At 36.6% G+C, this 16,326-nt stretch overlaps 1 protein-coding gene across 6 annotated transcripts in view; it reads left to right on the top strand.

The window, feature by feature from the left end:
• The window catches only part of Fmn1 (formin 1), a 399,662-nt gene that overhangs the window by 79,399 nt on the left and 303,937 nt on the right, over positions 1-16,326 (top strand). The gene's annotated exons all lie outside the window — the stretch shown is intronic.

Below are 16,326 nucleotides of genomic sequence, written 5' to 3'. Positions count from 1 at the left end.
ATGCAGTGCTGAGGATCGAACCTGGGCTGCACGCATGCCAGGCGAGCGTGCTACCGCTTGAGCCACATCCCTAGCCCCTTTGACTTTCTTTTTAAATACAAAGGCTCTATACCACACTTTAAAGACAGGTTGATGTAATAAAATGCTATGTCAATATTGACAGATAGTTTATCTAGATTATTTAGCCAAAGTATGCAAAAACATTTTGTGCCTAATATTTAATATGAAACTTATTTAAATAATATTCTTTGCATTTAATAGTTAATGTGGGCATTTTTAGAATGTAAGAGAAAGAGATTTTTCTATTTCTTTTTACCTGTAAGAACTGTCTCTCATCCCTATCAAACCTGTTTAACTTTATGTTCAAGTTAGAGAAATTACTTAGGAGAAATAAATTATGTAAAATATATTAATTTCAGTCTTAAGGGAAAAGTTGACATTTTTTACTTTCCCATTTCTGTTTCCTGGTGCTTATTTTGAGGCCGTCTATATTTTCTCTTTTTTCTAGTTTGTTCTAATCTTTTAGATGGGCTTCTTAATATGCCCCTGAGAATCTTCATTTGGAGAGGAAATCAGCCATTTCCAATGGTTACAAGTGGAGTGGATTTTAAACCATGAGAAAACTTATTGATAAAACAAATGAGAATATTCCTTAGGTTATAATTGCATAGTGGAGACTAGTAATTAAAACAGAAAAAGCTGAAGATTTTTATAGAGATGTGTAGACAATGAGTAAGATAATTTTAAGTTTCCAGACTACATTTTGTGAACTTTTAGCATTACTTAGAGATACATGCAGGCTCACATTTGCTTAGAATTGACACAGTTTCATCTGATAAAGATAAATCAGAATCAGTTTAAGAAATGTTTGAGCAAATTCAGAACATATTGTATCAGTATTTTGATTTGGGATATCAAAGATTTTCTTTCTAGGAACATAGAGAAGGTTGTTATTCCTCTTCCCTATTACCATCCCATTACCAATAACCTACGATAAAAGAACAGTAGGCATTGAAATGCAGGGTTAATCTGAATTCTATTCCTAGTCCAAAAACTAATTTGCTCCATGGCCCTGAGTACATTTTTTTATAACCAATGTTTGCTTTCATGGTTCTTCCTTTAAGAAGATAGTCCTCTTTGTGTCCTTTCTGTCTTAATTGGGATTATACAAAGATGTTTGCTGTATAGTGAGTGCTAATTGTTAGTAGATGTGGGTGAAGCACATAGCACAGATTAATGTTTATTATCAAAATCACTGCAAAACATTTGTTATTTTACATTTGTTATTCCATATCTCTATAAATTCGTGGTTTTGTTTTTGTTTTTGGTGGTGAGCTATATCCCCAAACTGAGCTATATCCCCACCTCTATAAATTCTTATCTCTGAAGTGGACTTTATAAATTTATTGGAGTTCAAGAACACATTTAGTTTAATCCATATAGTTGAGATTTTTTTTCAATAGCAATTATTACAGTAAAATTATTTGTTTTGGGGGGAAATTGTTAAAGAGCATATCTGAGTTAAATAAGAATACTCCAAGAAATGAATGCTACCTTGTAAATCTCATAGCTCCTGTATTTCCCAGAATGCTAGTAATCAAAATGTAGCTATGGCTTCCTTTCACTCCAGATTTTAAATTACTCTCAGGTAAATTTCGGATATCCACATTGTCCTCTCTATGGCAGGAAATTACAAATGCTTTCATTGCTATTGCCAGAATCTGAGGGTGTATAGCTTCCAGCAGTGGCACCTGGGTTTGTTTTCTTTCTCTCTCTTTTGAAATGGGGGCTGGGGGTTTGTGAGCGCTGTTGGAAGGGTGTGATTTCTTTGTCAACACTCAACAGTCAAAACATTATTTCCTACATTAATCATCGAGAAACTGCTAGCAAAGACCTGTGTCCTTTTACTACTGGCACAGACCGAAAACTGGATCTTTTTGTTTTCTCCCCCATTGTTCTTTGAGTTCTCGATAAGTGATAAACTGGACCTGCGACTGAGTTTAATTTCAAGCCAGATATTCTCAGCCCCTGTGGGATGATCCATACCTCATATTAACTCTGGGTCATTGACTTCATTGCTGTGCTTAATTGGTTGTGGTAGTAAATAGTGTTGGTGGTAATAATGATAACAACCATTTAGTGAGTGCTATAAAAAGTGCTTTAGGATCTCACCTTGTTTATTCTCACAGGAAGTTTGGGAAATCTCTATTCTATTTTATACATGAAAAATCTGCCCAAAGTCAGGTGGATAGTAACCATTCTGAATCCAAGGCCTAGATTTCCTCATGGAAAAAAAATTTGTATCTTGTATTGTTTATTTTTGCAATTTATGATTGTGTCTGGAGTTCCCTTCTGCAGGCAGTTTAACTGAGAGAGGAATGGGGTAGCTAATCGTGAGCAGAAGGAATCTAATCCCAGGAGTTTGAATGCAAAAGAAGATTTTTTTCCAAGTTATGTCCCTGAACAAAGCAAGAATTAGTATTTTTTAAAAAAAGAACACTTTAAAATAGGGAATTTTTTTCTAATCAGTTATAAAGAATAAAATTAGGCTTTCTGGTCTATAGGTCAACTCTATAGGTCAACTCCAGTGAAAAACTCAATCTAAAAATAGCTGTCTTTTCTCCAATGTGTGATTTTGGTACCTTTGTTAAGGGTCAGATGATTGTATCTCTGTGGGTTTGTCTGTGTTTTCTATCCTGTTCTGTTTTCTACGAGTCTGTTTTTATGCCAGTACCATACCAGTTTTATTACTGTAGCTCTGTAGTATATTTTGAAGTTAAGGATTGTGATGCCTCCAGCATTCCTTGTTTTGTTTAAAATTTTCAAGCTGTTCTTTTTAGTTCTGTGAAGAATATCATTGGTATTTTGAGAGGGGTTGCATTGAATCTTTGATTGCTTAGAGCGGTTACATTGAATCTGTAGATTGCTTTTGGTAATATGACCATTTTAACAGTATTTCCTCAGTAAAATGGGAATTCAAGTACTTGCTTTTAGGGCTAAGAAAAATCATAGCACTAACCAAATGTCAGGGTAATAGCTAAAATTTGGTACCCATTTTTTTTTTAAACCAAAAAACCGGGGACTGTACCCAGAAGTGTTTAACCACTGAGCCACATCACCAGTTCTTTTTACTATTTATCTTGAGACAGGCTATCACTAAATTGCTGAAGCTGGCCTAGAACTTGCAAACTTCCTGCCTCAGCCTCCAAAGCTGCTGGGGATCCGCCTTTTATAGCTAGACCTTGTATATTCCTTTAAGATGAGAGACTCCAACCACTGTCCACCTCAACTAGACTCTTTGACTCTTACCTGCCCAGAGCTACCTGAGAAACATTGTGATGGTTGTTACAAGCAGGCATGTGAGAGAATCTAGTGAAATATAATGATGCAAATGGCTCTGCTGGGAGAAGTTAAGGTGGTGGGGAATGCTGTCACCTGAAACCACTAAGGTCTATGAAACCTCCTGACTACAAAGAGTTAAGAGTGAAGCAGTGGTGTAGAAAGAGAACTCCTTAAGTGGTAACTGAAATCTGGCCAAGAAAAGCAGTAGCAGGAGTCTGAGAGCAGGTTTAGGAACATGAAGGCCAGACAGGTGAGGAAGAACCACAGGACTAGTGGAAACAGGTAAGCAGTACCAATCACCTGATTAATGCAGGTGCTGACCACAGCTGAGCCTCAGGTGGTGGCTGCTTTGTGGCTGTGGCCTGCGGAAGAACCATCTGCATTGAAAAGGTGGTGATGAGGGAGGTGGGGGTGGATGTGAGGGAGGCTGGCAAGACAGCAAGTCTGTCTCTGATCAAGATATCTTTGTGAGTTGAGCATGAATCTGATCTCCTTATCAGGGCTGAGCACAGGCCCTAAGGACTTGGGCCTTACATATCTCTTCCCTGAGCAGCCTATGATCCAGTCTGTTGAAACATATGCCATCTTCTGAACACACACATTCCTTATGTGTTCCATATGTGTCCCTTCAGCTTTGCCCAGGTAAATTGTATATATTCTGCAAGCATCAAGTATTATTTCCTGTGAGAATGGTCCTGCCCCTGCCCCTCTCACTTAGCACTGCCTTAGATGGCTCTACTCTGTGTCACATTAGTACTCTCCTTTAGCACTTAGATTCATTTAGTTCTTCATTTTCCTTGTGGGAGACTGACTCCTTGGAGGCAAGGACTTGCCTTAGTTCTCTTTGCATCACATAATGCAGTACCCAGTGTACTAGGTGCTTAACCAGCATTGACTGAATGGACAAATGAAGTTTTGATGACTATGTAAATATCGCTTGTAAAATTGATACACTGATCATATATTGAACTAAAGATGAGCAAAGGTCATAGTTCATCTTCTGAGGTCTGCTTAGCAGTTGGTTGAATGGTAACGATAGAGATGTTTGCAACTTCTCAAACATAGATAGGCAAAATTAGGAAGGAAGAAAACTTCCAGGAGTCAATGATCTTATCAGCTAAAATAGTCATTTTCATTTTTTTAATTATGGTGCTTTACAGGCATTGGGGTTTTGTCTGTAGTCAGGAGGTGGAAAATACAGACTTTACAGCTCCCATGAGACACTGCAGCAGCCATTACTCTGTATTTACTTACTGGCTCTCTCCAATAAAGGTGCATTGTTGGTCATGCAGCAGAGGAAGGAAATCCTAAGTGCTTTTGTCATGAGACAAAGAGAGACTCATGTTTGCATGATGTTCTTGTGGTGACTGCAAACAAGCAGCTGGATGATTCAAGTGGTTGAAACAACAATGACATGTTCCAGAAAAGGAACAGATGCGACACAGACAGGCTTCTGGCAATCCAGTGACCATACATTGCACGTTCAACTCTTTCCTGAAAAGAATGTCTTGGAAAATATTCAGATTTTCATGATTTCTGTATATGTATGATTAGGTCTCAATGTTCAGGAAGCACTAGGCCAGTTATTTCTAATTATGTCATTGCCCTGAGGTTAGGCCCTTAGGGTGCTTTGCTCAGAGTCCTGGGCTGCTTTGTTGTTCCTCCTTGGACAAACAGGAGCAATACTCCACAGGCCTAATACTCCATAGGCCTGGGCTGTCCATTCTTGCAGAAGTTAAAGATAAAGTGCAGGTATTAGCAGTATTATCCTATAGGGCCTTTAGGACACAGCAGATTGAGAAGAAAATCAAGTTGACATTCTATACAGAAGAGACAGTAGGAAACTAGCTGGGGAGACCCTGGAGAGCTGCCAAGGGAGGAGACTTGACTTAGACCTCAGGGAGCCAAGCCTGGAGAAATTCCTGAGCTAAAGTGCAGCAAATGGCTCTTTATCTGGTTTCCCACAGTTGTGGGTAAAAACTTGGTAAGAATAATTAAAGGGTAGGGTAACTAATTCTGCATAACTAATTAATGAAGCAATTTTCAGCCAGGATTGATTTCACTGTTAAAGAGATCTCTGCTTTGAAGTAGGTGCTGGCTGCTTTGTGGCTGTGGCCTGTGGGAGAACCATCTGCGTTGAAAAAGGTGGTAATGGTACTCCTTATAATTGAGGAGATGGTCTAAAAGGAGTCAGAGCTAAAGGTACTCACTGCCATGGCCATGGAGCTGGCTCTGAGATGGAGCACTAAAAATCACAGACAAAGTGTTCAAAGTGATGAGGGAAATGTGTGCTTTATTGTGGCTGGTGTTATTATTCAAGGGGCTCCCATCTAGAAAGAGGACTGTAATAATGGTGGGTGTTATTTAATTTAAGGTTGGGGTAGACTGTACCTTCATGTACTGATGCCTGGTGAGTTTTGTGTGTTCTGTAGGAATCCAGCTATTGACTGAAAGGGCCATGTTTCATGGAGAAGCAAACTGTCATTGGAGAAGATGGCTTCATAATTGGGTATACCCTACCCTATGTTCACAGCTTTTATGTAAAGAAACAATATTGAACAAGAGCAGAACTTGTGTATAGAAAGAAAGACTAGAAGAAATCCACTAAAATACTGTAATAGTCATCCTCGATATTGGAGCTATGGTTGACTTTTTTCCTTGTATTCATCTGTATCTTCACTAAAAGTAAATTCTACCTTAATAATAAATTTTAAAAGGGACAGATAGAAGGGCTCTTGATACAAATGTCACCAGCTACGCAGCTTTGCTTCATTTTTTTAAAAATTAATATTTTTTCAGTACTGGGGATTCAACCGAGGACCTTGCATATGCCAGGCAAATGTTCTACATTTGAGGTATAACTGCAGCTTGTGCTTTATTTTAATTAACTCCTAATTGAAGGTATAAGAGGCTTGGATGGTTCAAAACAATGGATCATTCCAAATCACAAATACATAGAAATACTCATTTTGTTTAATTCCTACCTCGAAGTTGACTGAATTCACATCAAGTAGTCAGTCGACTTTTGGGAAGTATACGTTAGAACAAATGACCACAGAGTACATGGGTCAAAGTTTGGACACAGGGCTCCAAATTATACCAAGAAATGCAGACATTGGAGACGTAGCCAATTTAGAGGTTGATATGCCTTGGGGTGTCAAACATTTTGTTTGTGCTTTGGCCATAAGTATTTTATTCCCTTGTTCCCTCCACACTGAAGCCATTGTGAAGAAAGCAGAGAAGCCTTTACTCAATTGTCAACGTGTGTGAGAGCAAAGGTTCTGTGAACTTCTTCCTACCTTCTTTTCATTTCTGCACACTGGTACTACAGAGTGCGGTTGTGACCTGGCAGCTACACCTTTTTGACAATATAAGCTCAGTAGCTCAAGGACTTCAGAGTTGTGTAACTTTGTGCTGTACCCTCCATTTCTTCCCGTCTGCACACATCACTTGCCAGAAGACTCCCATCCCATTATCTGTATCGCACATTGATTGCCATTCCTCAACTCTAAGTTGTGGGCTCTTGGAGCACAGAGATGACATCTTAAACTTCTGTTGATGGAGCAGCAATGAAGTAGAGCATATGCCAGTCACCTAATGCATTGGGGTCTTTGGTAACCACCTTCTCACCTCTACTGTCACTGGAGAGTTTTTGTGAGTTTAAACCCCCTGGTGTCTAAAATTCTTCCCATGTGTAGCCCTTTCATTAAGTACCTCCAAGGATTTTTAAAATGTTTTTGGATTGCTATGCTTACTATTGGTTAAATGGAACAATAACAATTTCAATATTTTTCTTAATTAAAAGAATTATATAAGAAAACTACTATAGGAAACAAAAAGGCAACAATAAAATCTTCCATAACCCAACTGCCTCAACTCTTTTCATAAAGGCAGATAAGGTCCATCTATTTTATATTTTTATACTACTTCCTAAGGTTACTTCAAACCTTTAATGTCTCTATGTAATCTTGTTAATTATAGCTTCTTAAATTATAATGGATGATAATATTTTATCATTTAGATGAACCATGGTACTAAATCTATTATTAAACATTTAGGTTATTTCTGACTTGAAATTAATAGAAAATACCATGGTTGATATCTTTATTCACATAGCTTTTTGTTTCTATTAGATTATTTCCTTAAAGCAAATTTATAGAAATATAAGTAGTAAAATGATATATTTTATTAATACTATGCTTTCTTCCAAAGAATTATCCTAATACATAACACTATCAATACAAATAAAATGGTAATTACAGTCTTTATTTTAAGCAGCTTTATGGAGATATAATACACATGCCATCCAATTAACCCATTTAAAAAGTAAAATTCAGTAGGTTTTAATATATTCAGAGGGTTGTGCAACCATCATTACAATTCTAGAACATTTTCTTTATCCTCCCCCTCTAAAACCCCATGTCCATTAGCAGTAATACTCACTGTTTCCCCACAATCCCCTTCAGCCCTGGAAACCACTATTTTCTGCCTCTGTAGATTTTCCTATTCTGAACATTTCAAATAAATGAAATCATTATATATTATATATATAATATAATATAAATAATATATAATAATATAATATATACATAAAGAAATATTCCATTGTATGGATATAGCTCCTTATGTTTATCCATTCATAAGCAGGTGGACATTTAGGTTGTTTCTACCTTTTAGTGGTTATGAATAATGCTGCTACGAACATCTGTGTATAGACATATGCTTTCCTTTCTCTTGGGTATATACAAAGGAGTAGAATTGCTAGGTCATATTGTAATTCTATGTTTAATCTTTTGAGGAAATGCCAGATTGTTTTCCAGAGCTGCTGCACCACTTTATCTCCCCACCTACAATGTATGAGGGGTCCAATTTCTTTACATCCATTCCAACATTTGTTATTTGCCTTTTTGTGTGTGTGTGGTGCTGGGGATTTACCCAAGGGTCTCGTGCATGTGAGGGAAGCACTCTACCAACTGAGCTGTATTTCCAGCCCTGTTATTGTCTTTTTGATTATAGCCACTCTGTTAGGTATTTTATTGATATGCATTTCACAGGATTTTTAAAAAAATTTTCATATTTTAAATTACCTGGGTAGAGTTGAAAGCATTTTTTAAATGCTTTTAAAACATTTAACATTTTTTAAATGTTTTTAAAATCAATATAATTTATAGAATGAATATGCAAAGCATATAGAAAACAACAGAAATCAATCAGCTTAAAGATTGTGAGAGAAATGTGCCATCAGAAATAAATATAAGATCTGAAATAGCATTAAAAAAACAACTAACATTTGAGTAGCAGTTTATAACTACATAGCACATTTATATTAACTCATTTACTCTGAATAATTATCATCTTAAGTGTTATCCAAAGGCAACTTTAAAAAATGTAAAGGACTGCGTTTGAATCTTCATTAAGGTTAATAAAAATATATTACATGCAAAGGCATTAAAAATTGTTTTTGTGTGGAAAAATTTTAATGAGCTAAGAATACTGACAAGTTGTCTATACTACCAAGAAGAAAATGTCTACTGGATAGCAGAATTATTTTAATTGAGATTTAATACATTTTAAAATAAATATTTGTTATTTTAAAATGCCTTATATCAAAAATGCTTTATTGAGTTGCATACATAGAAATCCATCTTGAATGTAGTCAGACATTAAAAGACAGAGAAAAGAGAAACTCCCATGCAAAGTGTATGATCCTCTATTGATGTAATTTGGAGGGTGCAACAAAATAGCTTTCCTCAAAAAGGGCTCTTCCCACTTTACTAGTACAGAATTTTCTTCTTCTTTTTTTTTTTTTTTGGTCATTAAAAAAACATTTTATGACCATTATGGAAAAAATGCATCAGCAGGATAAAGAAAATATTTTCTCTCATCATCACTCACAGAAAAATTACTGTTACAATTATATTTCCATCCAATTTTCTCAAAATACATTTAAAGAATCTCTGTACTTGAGTATATAATGTTTTTAGCTCAGCCTGTTATAAACGTTATCACATATTTTCAAATCTTTCAAACATGTTGTTTTAATGTTGTGAATTCTTCTCTTGAGAGAATAAGCTATCCATTTACTATAATTTCCTAATTTGGCTTTTTATAATTTTTTAATGTTTTAAAAATGTGATAAACATAGGACATGCATTTTAGAAAATTTGTTTATGGTAGGTTCCTAGAAGAAGTAGTATATTATCAAAATGAATTTTATTTGCCTTTTCATATTTATTATCAAATTGTTCATCCAAATTGTATTCCATATATTCTTACCTAAAGAGTATTTTTGCATATATTCATGTATTTATTTGACAAAGCTTAACAGAAACTTCCATGTCCAGGTGCTGCATGAAGACTAGAGCTAGCACACATGGTGGGCTCTGCCCTGCTTTCTTGGTAGACAGGGCCTAAGCCACTAATCTGTTACTAACATTGCATGGTTTTGTAGTTTTAGCCTTTCTGATTTGATGGGGGAGTGTTATATTTTATTGTTCTTTTAAACTATATTACTTCCATTACTAGTGATAGTGAACATTTCCCCATACTGATTGGTCATTTATCTTTATTTGTACTTTGCCCATTATCTATTAAAGTGTTAACAAAAATATAGAAACTATCATGGATTTGCATGGTATCTTTGCCCAGGTACCTCCCAAGTGTTATTTGCATGATAGAATAAAGACATGTGTTAATTTAATAAAATATTTTAGTTTATTTGTGACTAAACCAAGTACCCATCTTCATGTTGGTTAGAATCTTGAGGAATGCTCCAGTCCAATTTGGACCAACTTCTTCCTTGGTTTTGAGATAAAGTTCTGGCAAGTTTGCTAAGTTGTTTGGTTTCTTCTTGGGTTAATTGTGGACGTCGGGCCATTTTTGGTATTAGACTGGATAACTCCCTGTTCTACAAACTGATCATCTGAAGGATTCATATTGGGAAGCAGAGTAGTAATCAATATTGTAGGCTGAGGTCACTGACAGGGGCCAAAGGCAATAATGTGTGAAATTTAGGATGAATTGCTTTTGCGGGTTTGTCTGGATCTACTAAGACAAGGGAGTTGTTTGGGCAAATATTGTCTTTTTAGGGTCTCTTTGAAGTGGCCATCTAATGAATCAAGAAAAGGGCAGTTAAATCCCTCTCAGTGAGAACATCAAAAGAGGAATCGGATACAATTACATATCAGGAGCCAAGGGCTATCTGTTGACCTTTCTTAAGAGTAGAGAGAGGAATTTGGATGATTGGGTAGTTTTTATGATAACAGTGACCTTTTCTTTTTATCCTTTCACTTTTTTCCCCTTTTTTGGTCTCCATCTTAAATTTCTCTGGGCCCATCCTTGCTCAGTTATTCAGTAGCATTTAAATGATCAGAAAATAAAAGTAATGTCTTGCTAATACCAGAGACTCTTCATGGGTCCTCCACATTGCACTCTTGTACTTTCATAATTTGATCTGTTTTCCTTAAGTTTAAGAGAAGCAGGATAATTCCATTTGGGATTATTTTATTTTCTTTGTTCTCTATTCATGAGGGTAAGAGATATATAGAAGATTCACACCCACTGATTATTTCAGCATGTTCCTTACCTTTGTGTTCTTTCCCCTTTCATGAAAACTTTTCACCAAAGTAGCAAGTATTTAGTTAAGTTTTCTGACTGAGTTTAATATTGCTTCTGATTTCTTGTTAGGCTGACAGAGATGCCCATGAGAAAAAACTGCTAAAGTGTAAGCACATAGAAATGAGAACCTAGGGCTTCGTGGAAGGGTGGCCACAACATGGCACACACTCTGACACTCTTCTCTCCTGTGCCAGGGAAGGCATCACTACCAAGTCACAGACCTTTCCATGGATCCTGAACATGGCCTCAGAGTTCTTGCCACATTGTGTTCTAGCCACTCATTCTCATCAACATGGTATCCAATCTGAAACCTATGTGCTTTTCTGGATCTACAACACACCTTTGGGCTTCAAAAGTTAACTTGAGTTCAGTGATGAGTGGCCTACATGAAATATCTGAAATATAATGTCATTTCCCTTTTCTTTTTCTTAAAAGAGGGACAAACAGAAAGCCATCTAAGTAGATGGAAATGGGTTTGATTCCTTTGATTGCTATAGCTAACTCTGAGGCTCATAGAGTGAGGTGGTAAGTGCTATGAATAAATTACTTGAGAGAGAAAATTGATGACAAAAAGGCTGTTACACCAAGGCCATTCAGCTGGAAGAATATTTGGGCAGGAGTCTGAATGACGTTAAGAAATCTCGGAAGGGGGTAGGGATTGAATTCCAGCAGAGGAAGCACCAAGTATAAATGCCAGAGATGAGAGTGAGGTTGCTATGTTCACAGAACAAGAAGGTCGAAGTGGCAAGAATTGAGTGAGTAAGGAGCAGGGTAGGGGATACTCTCAAGGCCAGGGTTTTGCTTTGTGTTTTAACTATGATGGGAAGTCATTAGAGGATTTTGATCTGAGGAATGGTGTGATTGTTTAAAAGATCCTTTGTGTGCTTTGTGGAGAATATTATGTGGTGGGAGGGGCAGAAGTAGTAGAAGGGAGAAGAGATGGAGATTATTTCAGTTGACCAGAATATTTCCCTTTCATAACTCATGCTAGCTGATTTTTTGTTTGTTTATTTGTTTTTGCCTGCTCTTTTCCTGATAGAAGGAACACAGAATGTCCCAGAGAAAATCTTTGTTTCTAATGGTGAGGGATGACTCTTGCTGTCTGAGAACATGTTTCCATTTAGTAATAAAATGTTCAGAGCACCCTAGCATATGGCATAGAATCAACAGAGCCAGAATAAAACTATTTAATACTAGCCCTTTGCCGCAGTCTGGCTGGGCACAAATCACGAGCCACTGAAGCAGGAACAAACTTTATTTCTGAACTCCACCAGCACACTCCACACACGCTCCCCAGGAACTCCTCCGAACACCACGCAAGAACTACCAACCTGAATTCCCTCCTCCGGCACTTCCCCAACCAATGGGAACTCTCCGGGAATCCCCACAAGAACTCCAAAGTAGCTCGAGAATCCAAAGTAGCAGGCCGAGGTGGACAGCAGGGGTCTAATATACACAGCTTAACATAACCATTATCATCTCAATGGCTTGCTGGCGTCACCTCTAAACCACTCGTTCTGGCAAAAATGCCATGCGTCATTCGGTCAAGGCTCTCAGCAGCCCTTCCCATTCTGATCCCCTAGATCTAAGCAGTGGAAGAGAGAGTATTGTGCATTGGTTTTCAGGCCAGAGCATGTGCTTCCTACTGTAAGACAACACCCCTGCTCATAGGGGATTCGGTTCTCAGTGGCTGGAGCCATCTTGGATGTGCTGAGTCTCTGATATGTCATTTTCCCTAACTTCATGTTAGGGTGTTTGTGACTTTCCCAAGAAATTTTCTTTGTAATTCCTCAGTTTACAAAGTGTTGAATCCCAGGGTACTTCTACCACCCTTCTGAGGCCTTGGAAGAAAAACATTCTATCTTCTTTTACTACAGACACCATAAATGAAATTAAAACCTTCTCATGACTTCTTTAAAAAATTGGTACAAATATTAAGACTCATATTACTGTTGTTTTAAAAATAGAGTTAAAAAAATCTGCAAAGAAAATCGTGTCAAGTCCCTTCAGCAAAGTAATTTCTTATCTAATTTACATCTAATTATTCAATTCTTCCTTTACTATTTTCTCTTTTTAGTTAATTCACACTGTCCTTGATTCCTTAGCAAATTACAGAACTGTTTTAGAATTAAATTGGCTTGAAGACATTGCTGCAGGAATAGATGCCTATTTCCAGTGTCCCTAGTAATGATGTTTTCTTTTCCTTCAGCTGATTTGGTTCCCAAGAGCTGGAGCTGTCTTGGGTGTGCTAAGTTCTCTGATTTGTCATTTTCTCTAACTTCATATGAAGGGGGGGTGGCTGTCCCAAGGAATTTTCTGCATTCCTATCTTTAATATATGATCATCATTGCAAATAAAGGAAGAAAAGATAAAACATTTGGTGCTGTCATTCACTAGCAATGAGTAACTATTGTGACCTGTATTCTTTTTATTTTTTATTGGTTCTTTTTAGTTATACATAGCAGTAGAATCTAGTTTGATATATTTATACAAGCATGAAATATATATTATTCTATTTAGTATCCCAATCTTGTGGATGTACATGATGGTAAGATTCACTATGGTATGTTTGTATATGTATATAGGAAAGTCATATCAAACTCATTCCACTGTCTTTCTTTGTGACCTGCATTCTTATTTTAAATTGTAAAATGTAAGCTGATAGTAAAGACTTGACCCCTGAAATACTTGTCAGTGTAACACAATTCAGTCTAATCATCTTAGCAGTTCTGAAGCCATTATTGACTATCTTTGCACTTACAATTTCTCAACAATACTAGACTCTTACTTTGTGGAATTGGTCCTGGGAAAGTTTATCATGATCTTGAATATATTGATAAGTTCTTATTGGCTGAAAAGTATATGATGAATTCCATTTTATTCTTAGTATAGATTTAACTCACTTTATGGATCAGTTATTTTCCTGAAAATTTTGCTTATGAAGTTAATTTTCTTTTAGCAAATTGATTTTTTATGCTGACATGTATTTTAAATTGGAGTTGTGTTTTCTAGTAGGATTACAGCCCAAAGGCATGACAAAATCACATTGGAGATTGTAGCATCCCCTCAGGAAGAAAATGGCAATTTTCAGAATAGTGATAAAATGCTAAAAACAAGTTAGTAAATTGAAGGTGATTAAGGTTATTTTTATGTTTGACTGAATAGATTTAAAGTGTAAATGGAAAAAGTACATGATAACTTAGCTGAATAAGACTTCTGAAAAGACTCCTCTACTGCATGAAAACATGAAACTCACTTTGCTGCCTTAGTGGTTTTCCCCACCTTTGTCATATTGTACTTAGAAGGGAGGCTGATGAACAACAGAAATATTTCAAAGTGAGTAAAATAAAATTTGAGAATGTATTCATTGAACCACTTATTTGAACTTGAATATGAACTTTAAGGAAGAATGTAGTTCTGTCCCAATCTATCTTTTTGGCTTCAATAGCATCTAATTCAGCACTTGGCAACAAGTAATAATTCTAACAGCAAAAATTTATGTAGTACCCTGCTCTGAGTGCATTGCACATGTTAACTCTTTTATCTTTATAGCAACTCCAGAAGACAGGAACCATCTTTTCACGGAGTACACTGGAATGTAGAGAGGTTTGAATAAATATCCCAAGTTCCTTTGGCTAGTCAGAGGTTGGAACTGAGACACAAACTCAGGCTGTTCTATTCCAAGGTCCACATCAAATTTAAAAGTAGGTGCTCACTACAACTGATAAAAAGGAATGGGACTTATTTCTGGGTGTTCTTCTATACATACACTGTTCATGCAATGTTTCCAAAATTCATTCAATAAGTATCATTATATACCTCTAAAAACAGTCATTATATTAGAAGCTGAAGAATGAACCAGGTAAAGTTCTACCTCCCCATAAAACTTTCCCCTGGACCTCAGAGACAAAATTAACAAGTATATAAATATATTCTGTAGAGAAAAACTTAGATGGCTGTGAAAATAAACTCTAGAGTCATCAATTTTAAACAAGAAGATCAGAGAAGGCCTAATTAGTTTCCTGCTTTAAAATTTTGGGGAAAATATATAAATATTGCATACTCATATGTGAAGATTTTATCATAAATTTCCCTCTAATGGAAATTGAATAAAACTGAAGTCAGACCATGTTTCCACATTCTGTCTCCAACTTCAGAAGGCATATGGAAGGGGCAAAAGCAGAAGGGCATCATTTCATTTGGGTTTTCTCATGGGTTATGCCTGATGAAGCAAACTTTTGGGGTTCATCTTATAATGTTGCTCTCAGTGATACCCAATAGCATTTAAATTTTATGGTGGAATATGTTCTTTGTCAAGAAGAGAGAGAAAACAGGAATAAGGAAGAAGGGAGGAAAACAAGAAAGGAGGGAGGGAAGGAGGAACTTAGGAGTGACTTGAGACTGCATTTACCTTCTACCTGATGGCATTAGTTTCTGTTTGCTTAAATTTTAGTCTTATGGAAATCATGCAGCTATGGAGCCTGAAAGAGAGTTTCCATTCTCCTGCCCCCTAAAGTTTTATTCCTCTAGTTACACACCCACTCCAGCACATTTTCACTTCTCCTACAGATAGCATTCTTTCACTGGAAATTAAGGAGGAAATTGCATCTCTAATAAAAGTATAAATGCATCTGAGGCTTGTTCTAGGTGGCTTATGAAGACACAGCATTGGGAAAACCCTCTGAAGTCTCACATCCTCTTGGTGAAGCAAACACACAAAATTAACTCGCACATGACAAACTACAACATGATAAGAGTTTTCGCATGAGTACAGAGTATGCTAAAGTAAAAGTGGAGATTAGTTTTGTCTGGGAAGACACAAATAAATTTGTTAGAGGAACTGAGATTTAAGGAGGGCCCTGAAGGATGGACAGTGGTTTGTCTTTCAGATACAGGTAGATGGTCAGGTAATACTGTGTGGTATGGGAATGGAAAGCAACCATTGTGTGGATCCATGTGTGAGGTCGTAGAGGGAATTTGAAAAGTGCGTTGAGACCAAGTATCAAAGGGCTTCCTATCCCATCAGGGAGTTTGGATACTATTCTTTGTGCAATAAGAAGTCATTGAAGATTTATAAGAAGGGAAATGTCATCATGGACTGGGGTGATAGGACTTAAAAACAACTACACAAAGTCTCATTAGATCTCATACTAGCAAAGAATATCAGGTAAATATAGCTGTGTTTGAAATACAATTTATTTTGCACTTTGGATGTGTATACGAAGCATCAGGCAGGGGTTACTTTGAAGTATTACAGAATGATGTAGTTTTTAAATTAGAATACTCTAACACATTGGCAACCTTCTGAACTTTTCTGAATTTGCACATCTTGAAAAAAATACATCACAGTCAGTGGTTTGGACTGAC

Source organism: Marmota marmota, unplaced genomic scaffold, assembly GCF_001458135.2.
Source record: "Marmota marmota marmota unplaced genomic scaffold, marMar, whole genome shotgun sequence".
NCBI classification, from domain to species: domain Eukaryota; kingdom Metazoa; phylum Chordata; class Mammalia; order Rodentia; family Sciuridae; genus Marmota; species Marmota marmota.
This window is presented reverse-complemented; position numbering and strand designations above follow the sequence as displayed.